Source organism: Triticum aestivum, chromosome 2B (genome assembly GCF_018294505.1).
Source record: "Triticum aestivum cultivar Chinese Spring chromosome 2B, IWGSC CS RefSeq v2.1, whole genome shotgun sequence".
Lineage (NCBI taxonomy): Eukaryota > Viridiplantae > Streptophyta > Magnoliopsida > Poales > Poaceae > Triticum > Triticum aestivum.
Genome location: NC_057798.1, coordinates 468,317,951 through 468,330,480, shown reverse-complemented (window position 1 = coordinate 468,330,480; position 12,530 = coordinate 468,317,951).

Sequence of the window (12,530 nt, the reverse complement as noted above, 5' to 3'; positions counted from 1 at the left end):
CCTCCTACGCCTTTGTGCGCTCGCCGCAACGCCGCTATCTGCCGCTATGAACATGATGAACAAACAAGAGGAATATGGAGAGGAATGTACGTGGAGAGGCGGATAGTCGGGACCCACCAGGTCTATGGCCATACGCAAGCAAGTGCCTCATCGAAAAAATACTTCCTCCTAATGCTATACTGACATTGGGGCCCACGGGTTTGTCAACATAGTTACATTTTTAGGTGCTTCAACATAGTTACTATAGGAGATAAATTCACAACGAAGCCGGGGAGCTGGCACGTATCATTTATTATCACTGGGGCAGCAAGTATCAGCTGGGTTTTGGGCTGCCCCATCTAGGCTTTCATTTTTAACATGCGCGGCCCACGACCTCGGATGGGAGGTCCATAGGCCTGTTTGTATTTTCTTGAGGGCCGTCATGTATCGACCGGCCTATGGACCTCCCATCCGAGGTTTTATTTTCCTGAAACATCGGCAACCCAATTTATGTATTTTTTTGAAGAAAAACGCAGAGGTCTGTTCTATTTTTCTATATAAGAATAGGAACGCCCGGTCCAACTTATGTTTCCCTTCTAACTATAATATATATATTTAAATTATTTTATATGTTATTATATATTATTTTTATTGTCATCATATATTTAACAGATACTTACATATGTAAGAAAACAATATCCCACATCTTATTAACTTATAAAAATAATTTCTTAACAATAAAATTCTAGATTGTTTTGGCACAAAAATCCTAGTGATTGTGTACAAAAGCTTGGTAAGATTTAAGGATGAATGTAATAATATCACTTATTATTTAAATATATTTATAACAAAATGCTCAAGCCCTTTTTATTTGTTGATAACATTGCTGGCCCAACCCAACATTATAATTAGAATCAGCCCAGCAAAATCGTGTATTTCGAGAAAGTGCAAATGGCCTGTAATTTTTTAGGAAATAAAATAAATTGGCCACATGGATGCTACATTATTTGTTCACCCAGCCCAGCTAATGGACTGTAATTCAAAAAAAGAAGATCAAATTGACTGTAAATTCTACTGCACAAAAAAAGACTGTAAATTCTGAAAAAATGGGTTGAATATGTGCCACATTTTTGGAGGCTGAAATGTGGGCCAATAGGTCGAGGCCAACGTAAGTCGTTGTCAATTTAGTCAACAAATGATTCTAACATGTTAGCCGTTGGATTTACATCCAACGACCGACATCCATCTTCAATCTCTCATCCTCTTCCTCCAGCGCCACCGGGACCACCTCCCGCTGAGGAAGTCCTGGATAAGGGGGTCCTCGGACAGCCGGACTATATGCCTATGCCGGACTGTTGGTCTATGAAGATACAAGATTGAAAACTTCGTCCCGTGTCCGAGTGGGACTCTCCTTTTCGTGGAAGGCAAGCTTGGCAATTCGGATATGTAGATTCCCTTCTTTGTAACCGACTCTGCGTAACCCTAGCCCCCTCCAGTGTCTATATAAACTTGAGGGTTTAGTCCGTAGGAGAAGAACAATCATCATCATAGGCTAGCTTCTAGGGTTAGCCTCTACGATCTCGTGGTAGATCAACTCTTGTAATACTCATATCATCAAGATCAATCAAGCACTAAGTAGGGTATTACCTCCATAGAGAGGGCCCGAACCTGGGTAAACATCGTGTCCCCCGCCTCCTGTTACCATTAGCCTTAGACGCATAGTTTGGGACCCCCTACCCGAGATTCGTCGGTTTTGACACCGACATTGGTGCTTTCATTGAGAGTTCCATTGTGTCGTCACCGTAAGGCTTGATGGCTCCTTCAATCATGTACAACGATGCGGTCCAGGGTGAGGTTTTCCTCCCCGGACAGATCTTCGTATTCGGTGGCTTCGTACTGTGGGCCAACTCGCTTGGCCACCTGGAGCAGATCGATAGCTACGCCCCTGGCAATCAGGTCAGGTTTGGAAGCCTAAACTACACTGCCAACATCCACGGAGATTTGATCTTCGACGGATTCGATCCTGTGACAGGTACACCCCACAGTCATGATGAGCATGACCTAGATCTGCCATCGAACGGTGTTCAGGAGATCACACCTGCAGCTGCCCTGGCTTTAAATCCAGCGCAGATTGTGCCATCTGAGGACGGGACGATGGACCCCGCCACGGAAGTCGCACACTCAATGGTGATAGTGCCAAACACATATTTCCCTTCCAATGAGGTCTGTGTCATCGGACCCTCGGACTCGTTTCTGGCCATAGGCTCCGAACCACGTGCATCCGTGCCCATCAGATCTGACTGGGCACTGATCATGGAGTTTAGATCCGCGGATATCTTTCAGCACTCTCCCTTGGGTGACGTGCTAAACTCATTAAAATCTCTCTCCTTGCCAGGAGACTCTTGGCCGAACTATGTCTAGCTTGAGTGGGAAGCGGACGACGAAGGAATTCTTTACCCACCCACCACCCACTTAATAGCCACTGTCGATGACTTAACCGAGATGCTTGATTTTGACTCCGAAGACATCGACGGTATGGACGACGATGATGGAGAAGAACAAGAACCACCGCCCATAGGGTGTTGGACAGCCACATCATCATATGACATATATATATGGTGGACACACCCAAAGAAAACAATGGCGAGGATCAAAAGGATGCAAAGGAGGATAATCCTCCCGAGAAGCAACCAAAGAGCCAACGTCAGCGGCGCCGCTCTAAACCACTCCATAGGAAAAACACCGATACCGACACAAGAGACAATAGTACTCCGGATGATGTCTAAGACAAAAACAATCCTGCCTTGCTAAGCTTCAAACAGGCCGGACGGGAGGACGGGCAAGCTAGCCCCGATGAATAGGCAATGAACAAAGACACGGAGGATGACAATTACATGCCCCTCTCCAAAGACATTGTGAGCCTCAGCGATGAAGAATTTATCGTGCCTGAGGATCCCGTCGAGCAGGAGCACTTCAAGCGCTGGCTTATAGCCACTTCAAAAAGCCTGAAGAATAAATAGCAGCAGCTTCAAGCTGATCAAGATCTGCTCACCAATAGATGGACTAAGGTCCTGGCGGCCGAGGAATATGGACTCGAGCGCCCAACCAAAAGTTACCCTAGGCGCAGGCTGTTACCTCAATTCGAGGATGAGGCACTAGAGCCTATACTACCAACGCAGGATGCGGCTGACCGACCACCGCATGGCCGAGTCAAAGCGGCTTATCAGCCCGCACCTAGTCGCCGAACAAACAAAAACATGAAGGCCCGGGGCTACACGCATGACCTGCAAGACAAGTTGGAAAAAAAAGCAGGGCAGTCAAGATTGATCTACGGATCGCGGGGGCGCGCCCCAACATGTGATGATGACCGCCATGCCAGATATACTAAATACAAATCCGTCCGGGCCGATTACCGCAGACCAGGTTCATCCGAACTGAGTCGCGACATAGCCCGACATAGAGGCGCCGCACACCCCCTATGCTTCACTGATAAAGTGATGGAGCATGAATTCCCAGAAGGGTTTAAACCCGTAAACATCAAATCATATGATGGGATAACAGACCCTATGGTATGGATTGAAGATTCCCTTCTCCACATTCACATGGCCTGCGGCGATGATCTCCATGCAATCAAGTATCTCCCACTAAAACTCAAGGGACCAACTCGGCATTGGCTGAATAGCCTGCCAGAAAACACCATTGGCAGTTGGGAGAACCTGGAAGATGCGTTCCTCGACAACTTGGAGGGCACTTATGTGCGACCACCGGACACTGATGACTTAAGTCACATAACCCAACAGCCCGGAGATTCAGCCAGGAAATTCTGGGCTCGGTTCTTAATTAAAAAGAACCAAATCGTCGACTGTCCGGATGTCGAAGCCTTAGCGGCCTTTAAGCACAGCATCCGTGATGAGTGGCTCGCCTGACACCTCGGCCAAGAGAAGCCTAAATCCATGGCAGCCCTCACGACACTTATGACTCGCTTGTGTGCAGGGGAGGACAGCTGGCTAGCTCGCAGCAACAGCACCACAAGCAAACCTGGAACTTCTGTACCCAGAGATAACAACGGCAAGCCCCGACGCAACAAACAAAAGCGTCGAAACAATGGCGATAACGCCGAAGACACGACCATCAATGCCGGATTCAGCGGCTCTAAGACCTGTTAAAGGAAGAAACAATTCAATAGAAATAGTTCGGGCACGTCCAGTCTGGACCGTATACTCAACCATCCATGTGAAATTCACGGCACCCTAGCAACACCAGCCAATCATACCTACAAAGAATGTTGGGTCCTCAAACAAACTGGCAAGTCAAGTGTCGAAAGCAAGGAGAAGGGGTCACAAAGTAATGACGACACCGAGGAACCCCGGCCACCGAACATAGGAGGGCAAAAGAAGTTTCCCCCGCAAATTAAAATGGTGAATATGATACACGCCACCCATATTCCCAAACGGGAGCGGAGGCGTGCACTTAGGGACGACTACGTGGTGGAGCTAGTCGCCCCAATATACAACCCATGGTCGTCCGGCTCGATCACTTTTGATCGCAAGGATTGTCCGACCAATATCCATCAGGGCCGTTCAGCCGCACTGGTCCTTGACCCAATAATTGACGGATTCCACCTCACGCGAGTCCTTATGGATGGTGGCAGCAGCCTGAACCTGCTTTATCAGGATACAGTGTGCAAGATGGGTATTGATCCTTCAAGGATCAAACCCACCAAAACCACCTTCAAAGGTGCCATACCAGGTGTGGAGGCCCACTATACAGGCTCTATCAATCTGGAAGTAGTCTTCGGACCACCGGATAATTCCAGCAGTAAAGAGTTAATCTTTGATATCGTCCCATTTCACAGCAGCTATCACGCACTGCTCGGACAAACCGCGTTTGCTCGATTCAACGTGGTGCCACACTATGCTTATCTTAAGCTCAAGATGCCTGGTCCACGCAGTGTCATAATAGATAAAGGCAAAGCTAAACACTCCCTTCGTACCAAAGAGCACACTGCCGCCTTAGCAGTAGAAGTGCAGAGCGGCCTTTTACATTCGAACCCTCATTCAACGGCCAGGCTCCCGCACACCATCAAAGGAGTCCGAACTACTCCGCAGCAGGACAGCCCAGCTCGTCAAGAGCTCGAGTAACCACTTCGGTGATAGGCGGAGGCAAGGCTAGGTTATGCCCCACAATGCAACTTAACAGCTCCGCGGCACACAAACATTTTTTCATTTTCTTTTCAGGTCCACTTTTGTCTATGCCATCACTAGCAACCTAACGACCGGACCTATGAAGGGACGGACATACCAAGGAGAGAAACAACTCGAACGCATAAGGGAATACCCCTCGACGATCATCCGATTATTTTTTGGAACCGCACACAGCCCCCTGGTCTCTGCAGGGTCCAACGTCAAATTTCTCTTTATCACGCTACTTATATTCGTATGCTATGACATATTATTCAATTACAACATGCGGTTTTATATGACGCTTACTTGCTGTTCTTTCTTATTGATATTTTTTGTCAAGTAGCAGCCGTACACTAAGGTATGCCTTAATATGCTAGGGGCTTCGTTGTACCCATAATACGGCAACAAAGTCCGAACACCCTCACGGTCGTTCAACACCCCGAACTTATAGCATTATATGCATCGGCTCCGAATCATGTCTTGGGTCAATAGTTGGGTTGCCCGACTCCTGTGCTTGCTACCCTATGTTCCGCTATATCGGCTAGGGTAGTAAAGGGAGAACTACTGCGATTGTGTCCTGGTTCTTCCGGACGAGCACCTCAGTGGAGAAAGCCGAAAACTGACTGTCATGATGCGGCGAGAGCTGTTCAGCTGTCGAGAGGTTACAAAATCTTTAAGGATTTCTTCCGCATTATGCGATAACTAATGCAGCGAGCGACATATCAGTTTTTTTTCCGATCAGGTGCTTATAGAGCCCCCAGTACGGTCTTCCGAACACCAGGGGCTGCGCCTACCTTTCTTTTGTCAAACTCCTATGGCTAAGTGAGGGTGATAAAGCCTTATAGTCTGATTGCCTGGTTTGTTGCGCTGAACACCTCCTCCAAGGACCCAAAATTGGGGTAGAGAGTGTTCAGGTTTGTCCCGAACACCCCCGTACTTCCTACGTGGGGGCAAAAGCCGATGATTGGCCAACCCTCAGGATTAATATATAAAACAGCCGCAGAGGAGGTAAAAATTTCCAAATAACAGGCATTATACTACATTAAAGACCTTGTTCGATATTACAGAGGATAACATGAATATATTCATGGGAATATAATATCCTTGTCACATTGCTCCGCTACAAGGCGAGATCCTTTCAGGACACTGTCATAATATAACTCAGGCTGGCGGTGTTCCTTCCCCTCAGGCGGTCCCTCAGTCATCAGCTTTACTGCATCCATCTCCGCCCAGTGCACCTTGGCACGGGCGAAGCTCATTCGTGCACCTTCCATACAGACTGACCGCTTGATGAATTCAAGTCGAGGGCAGGCACTTACAAGCCACTTCACGAGCCCGAAGTAGCTGCTGGGAATCACCTCGGCAGGCCATAGCCGGATAATTAAATCCTTCATGGCTAGTTCGACTGCCCTATGCAGCTCGACCAACTATTTCAGTTAATCGGCAAAGGGCACTGGATGCTCTGGCGCAAGGTATTGCGACCAGCAGAGCTTCTCCGTAGAGCTCCCTTCTTCGGCATGGTAGAATTGTGCGGAATCAGATATGCTGCGCAATAGTTCCGCAAACACCCCTGGAGAAAACTGAATTCGGATTATTGACATGATTTTCTTCCTTTAAATATTTGCTTTGCATAGAAAAAGCCTTACCCGCCGTGATCTTTCTGGCCTCTTGGATTTCCTGAAGGGCGCCTTGGGCTTCGCCCCGGGCATCGTGTGCGGCTTGACGAGCCTTGGTGAGTTCAGACTCTTTCTCCGTTAAACTCTGCTCCAAGGTCTCACATTTCTTCACGGCCTCTTGAAGCTCTTGCTGACCTTCAATAACCCTGGCTTCGTGCTTTTCACGAAGAACCTTCTTCATGGCTTCATTCTTCTCGGCATCGGCCACTGCCTTTCTAAGAGCCTCGACTTCGGCCGTCACTCCTAGAACACATCATGAAATTTTTTCATCATACTCAATTATTCATTCGTACCGAATGCAAACGAGGTCTTTTGCATACCTTGGTTACCCTCCAACTGCTTCTTCACTTGGCCGAGCTCTTCTTCGGCCCGCTCTAGACTCTGTTTCAGTCCAGAGACTTCCGCAGTATGAGAGGTGGCAGTCACTACAGACGCCTGCTTGAAAAAAAAGAGGGAGAGAGGTATTACAAGGTCAGTCTCCTGCGAACATATATTTGATCCTCTGTCCGGCTTTTCCTTCCAAACACTAAACAGTGTATCAGGGGTCACTATATATACTATGACACTCTTTAAAACCTCACAACATACCTCAAAGCCCGTTATAAGGCTGATGCAGGCTTCAATCAGCCCGCTTTCGGCAGACTGAATCTTCTCAATCACCGCACCCATAAGGGCACAATGTTCTTCAACGATGGAAGCATTCTTCAGTGCTGCTAACAAGATATCCGGCACCTCTGGTTGGGCAGAGGTTGCCGGTGGAACAGGTGCACCCCCTTCTATCGAGGGAGGTTGCCCACCTGATTCGAGAGCCGTGTTGGTCTCCGGAACTGTGTCCGGCTGGGGGCCGAATTCAAGATAGCTCCCGCCGTCAATGTCCATGGGGGCCTTTCTCACATGTGATCGGCCGCCGAGGTTTGACACTCTGGCGCCGCCTTGACGGTCTCCCCAGTTCCTCTTTGGCCTGGGTCCCTTTGGGACGATACCTCGGTGTCGTCCACGTGTTTTGGGGAAGAAGCCGTCGGGGGAGTCCCGCTGTCCATAGCGCCCGAGCCTAGTAAATCCTCCGATGAGGATTGCTCGGTGCGGGACTTGGCCGGACTGCAAAAAATGCATGACTCAATGCATCAACACTACCCGAATAGTAAATCTGGATATGCAATCATGTCCGGATTTTATATACTCACAATTTGACCAGGGGCTGGACCCTGGGATCCCACTCTGAGCTTTTGTCGGTGGCGGTGGTGGGTTCGTCTGCAAAGGTTTTTTCCCTTCTTAAGTGACTCGGCCTCCAAGTGTGTGGAGGCCGTCCTTTTCTTTCTCCCCCTCGCTGGGGGAGATCAGCTTTCCTCCTCTTCCTCGTCCTCTTTGGAGGAGGAGCGGGCCTCAGAGTCTTCGGACCCTATGTCCAAAGTACCCTGGCGATGAAGGCGGCCCCTGGTCTCTTTGGCCTCTTTCTTTGCTTTCTTCGGCACCTTGTAAGGCGCCGGGACCAGCATCTTCGTCAGAAGCGGGCCGGCTTGTTCTTCTGGTAGCGGGGCCGGGCAATAGATCCGCTCTTCCTTCTTTGTCCAGCCCTAGGAGAGTTGTTGGAAAATATGTTAGGCATTTCCTTTGGAGTATGCGGATAAAGCGTACGATTTGCCAACGTACGAAGACTTACCGAACTCGCAGGTCGGGACAATTTGTATCCGCGGTCTTCGGCTGAGTCCGGCCATGATTTTCCGGACTTAAAGAGCACCTTCCAGATGTCTTTGTGTGATGAGCCGAAGAGCCCTAGTAGGGTCTGGTGCTTGGCCGGATTGAATTCCCATAAACTGCAAGCCCTGCGTTGACGGGGGAGAGTCCGGAGAACTAACATCACCTGGACTATGTTGACAAGTTTGATGTTCTTGTCTTCCATGCTCTTCATACGCACCTGGAGCACCGCCAGCTCGTCTGGCAAAGACCAGTTCGGCCCCTTTTTGGGCCAGGACGTAAGCAGCAATGGACCTCCGGATCAAAATTCGGGAGCCGCGACCCATTTTGTGTCGCGTGGCTCAGTGACATAGAACCACTGTTGTTGCCATCCTTTGACAGAATCATTGAAGGTACCCGTCGGTGTCAAAACCAGCGGATCTCGGGTAGGGGGTCCTGAACTGTGCATCTAAGGCTAATGGTAACAGGAGGCGGGGGACACAATGTTTACCCAGATGGGGCCCTGTCTATGGAGGTAATACCCTACTTCCTACTTGATTGATCTTGATGATATGAGTATTACAAGAGTTGATCTACCACGAGATCGTAGAGGCTAAACCCTAGAAGCTAGCCTATGATTATGGTTGTTCTCGTCCTACGGACCAAACCTTCCGGCTTATATAGACACCGGAGGGGGCTAGGGTTACACAGAGTCGGTTACAGAGAAGGAAATCTACATATCCGAATTGCCAAGCTTGCCTCCCACGCAAAGGAGAGTCCCACCCAGACACGGGACGAAGTCTTCAATCTTGTATCTTCATAGTCCAATAGTCCGGCATACGCGTATAGTCGGACTGTCCGAGGACCCCCTAATCCAGGACTACCTTAGTAGCCCCTGAACTAGGCTTTAATGACGATGAGTCTGGTGCGCACATTGTCTTCAGCATTGCAAGGCGGGTTCTTCTCCAAATCCCAGAGTAACTGTTGTAATGAGCACTGTCCACGTGTCGAGCGAATGTGAGAAGTCGGGGCATTTTTACATTTGCCACCCTGACCATGTAAGTAAATCGTCTATTAAAGAGACGAGGATCCTCAGATCCAAATCACACCATCTTCCCCAAGTGAGGATTCATCAGAGCGCGCCCGAAAAAACCATCCCATCATGGCCGGCCACTGCAGCTCCTCCTCTCGTTCCCATAGCGCCAAGCCAGGTGATTAGGTGAAGTGCACCGTATCCCACGGCAAGTTGGTGGAGTTGCAGACCCAGGGGTTTCTCCCGCCTGCATATCTTGTCCATGTTCGAGCCGGACTAGCGACTTAAGATGGCGGGGAGCAAGCAGAGAGTTTCCCCAACCCATCTAGGGTGGAGCGAGTATGTCTTGTCCCTTACTTGCTGAGGGGCCTCGGATTTCCAATCCATTTGTTCCTCCGCGGGCTCCTGGAGTATTACGGCCTCCAGCTTCATAACTTCACCCCTACCTCCATACTGCACATTGCAGGTTATGTCACCCTTTGTGAGCTATTTCTGGGCTGCGAAGCTCATTTCGAGCTATGGAAGAGGTTGTTCTGCCTCGTCCCTCACAATTAGGAGGGATCAATATACCAAGTGGGTGGAGCCGAAATGTGGCGCATCGCCGCGACCGAGTACCTGTCCGGTACTCCGAAGAAGACCTCCGAAGACTGGCCTTCGGAGTGGTTTTATATAGAGGACGTCCCCCTTCCGGACCCTATCCGGGTGGGCCTTCCTGAGTTTAACAATGCCCCATTGAAGAAACACTACAACTGGCGTCCCCGGAGCCCCCAGGAGGAAGATAGCAGAGAGGTCCTTTATCTAATGGGCAGGATAAAAATGCTGGCCAAATCTGGATTGACAATAGTCGAGGTTATGTCAATATGCATAATGTGGGGGGTGCAGCCACTCCAGTATCGGGGGTGTCCCATGTGGCACTTCAATGGAAAGGACGATGCCACCCGCTGCGGTCAAAACGTTCGGACTCCGCCACCGCCCTGGCGGAAATATTGTCCGATTTGTATAAAGGAGAAGAAGAGGAGTTCCTCCACATTAAGCCACGGGATGGATTTTCCATGTACAACCCCCTAGCTGGGTGAGCTGATACCTTTTACTCAAGTCTATTCATTCCCGCAGTTTTTCATCACAAATATTTACCTTGCTAGTTCATAGCAGGAACTGCGAAAAGCTGTGAGGGGGTCCACAGCCCTCCTCCACAGCCAGAGGACCACAACCGGGCCCTCGACCCCGGACTTGAAGAAGATCCGGACATATTTGTGGAGCTAGTCGACAGGATGTTTTACCAGGCAAGCTATGACGGCGCCCTGGTGGCCATCATTGCCGACTATCCTGGCCTACTCCCTACATCATATGTAAGTAAAACTGGAGTCCTAACTTCCGAAAAGGATCCCTTCTTTACGCCTTACCCACCGCACATGCATTGCACTTTATATGGAAGGCCATCAGGACGCCGTGCCGAACCCGCGGCAACTAAACAACAAGGGGCGCCCAAGCTGGGTAGGCTTAAAAGGAAGGCGGTCAGGACCGAGACGCCGTCGCAGAGGTACGATTTAAAACCTTCCCATGATTATCGTCTTTGAAATGTAACAATGTCCATTGTGCCCTGGCAGAAACAATACTCGTCGGACTATGTCCAAAGATCCTCCCGGCGACGCCTCCACCAACCGGACTCCAGAACCGGCCTCAAGGGTGGAGGCTAATGCGAGGACAATGCCGGACGATCCTCCTACAGAGGATGCGGATAGAATATCCTGTACGAATTCCGAAGTGGAGAGCTCTATTAATCACCAGCGTTGACGGGCCGTACTCCGCCACGCTAATTTCTCTGAGGAGGCGTTCAATGCCTTCAACTCGGGAGACGCGTACATCCGAGCTGCGCAAGGTGGGCTTGCTAGAGCCATAGACCAGTATTTAAAGGATATACGGGTAAGAAAAATCTGATAATTATGTATATCAGTAGCCCCTGAGACTTGAAACAGTTGGAACAACTGATTTAAGGATCATTTTATGAATAGGTTCTTACAGAGAAGAACACCCATTTGTTTCAAGAGCTGGAGGAGTGCAAAGCCCAGCTAAGGGCCACAGTTGCCGGAATGGAGGAATTCAAGAAGGCCTCATCTAGTAATACTTGTCTCGATCGAAAAGATGTAATTACGTGTACCAGTTAGTATTCGGCATGCTTGCAAATCTAACAATAGATTTTGCAGACAATCCCAGAGTGAATCCGGAGATCGTACAAGAGGATGAGCAACGGGCTCAACGACAGCTAGAGGCTGGCGAGCGCGTGCTCACACGGGTTAGAAGAGAGAAAAACGATCTCCAGGATGCCAATAATTGGCTGGGCGTTGAATTGGAAGATGTTCGGGCCCAGCTTGCTGACTCCGTGAAGGAGAATAAGAGGCTTCGACCCATCATTTTTAGTATGTGCTCAAACGAACCTTTATATAGTTCGGTGAAGAAACGGGCTAACAGAGTTATTTCTGTAGGTTAACTGACAGGCCGTCCCGAAGAGGAGATGCCCGGATTCGCAAGAGATCTTCTGCCAGAGCTTTCACAACTGCACGAACAAGTTCGGTAGGTGATGCAGGGTATTGCCCAGGCCTTGTGGCCATCCGCCTCCCTGCCAGGAAGCTTGGGAGAGCTTGTAGAGATGCTCAAGGGAGTGCGGCGGCGCTTCCGATTGGGGAAGATATTGGTCTGCCAACAAGGTGCGAGGGAAGCCTAGGCCATGGTAAAAATGCGGTTCCGAATCAATTGGCCCAGGTCAGACCTGTAGGGTCAGATGGGAAAGAGATTCCAGTTAGTCTGGTATATGACCAGGTAGGGTTAGCTGCAAAGTATTCCCAATAGGATTGTAGGCTAGACAGCCTATTGGATGGTATAGAAGAAGAATTTAGCCAGTCTAAGTGACTATGTACTCCAATTGACATATTTTATCCCTAGCCGGATTGTAAATCATTTGTCATGGCGGACCTTTTCGCTTCAAAC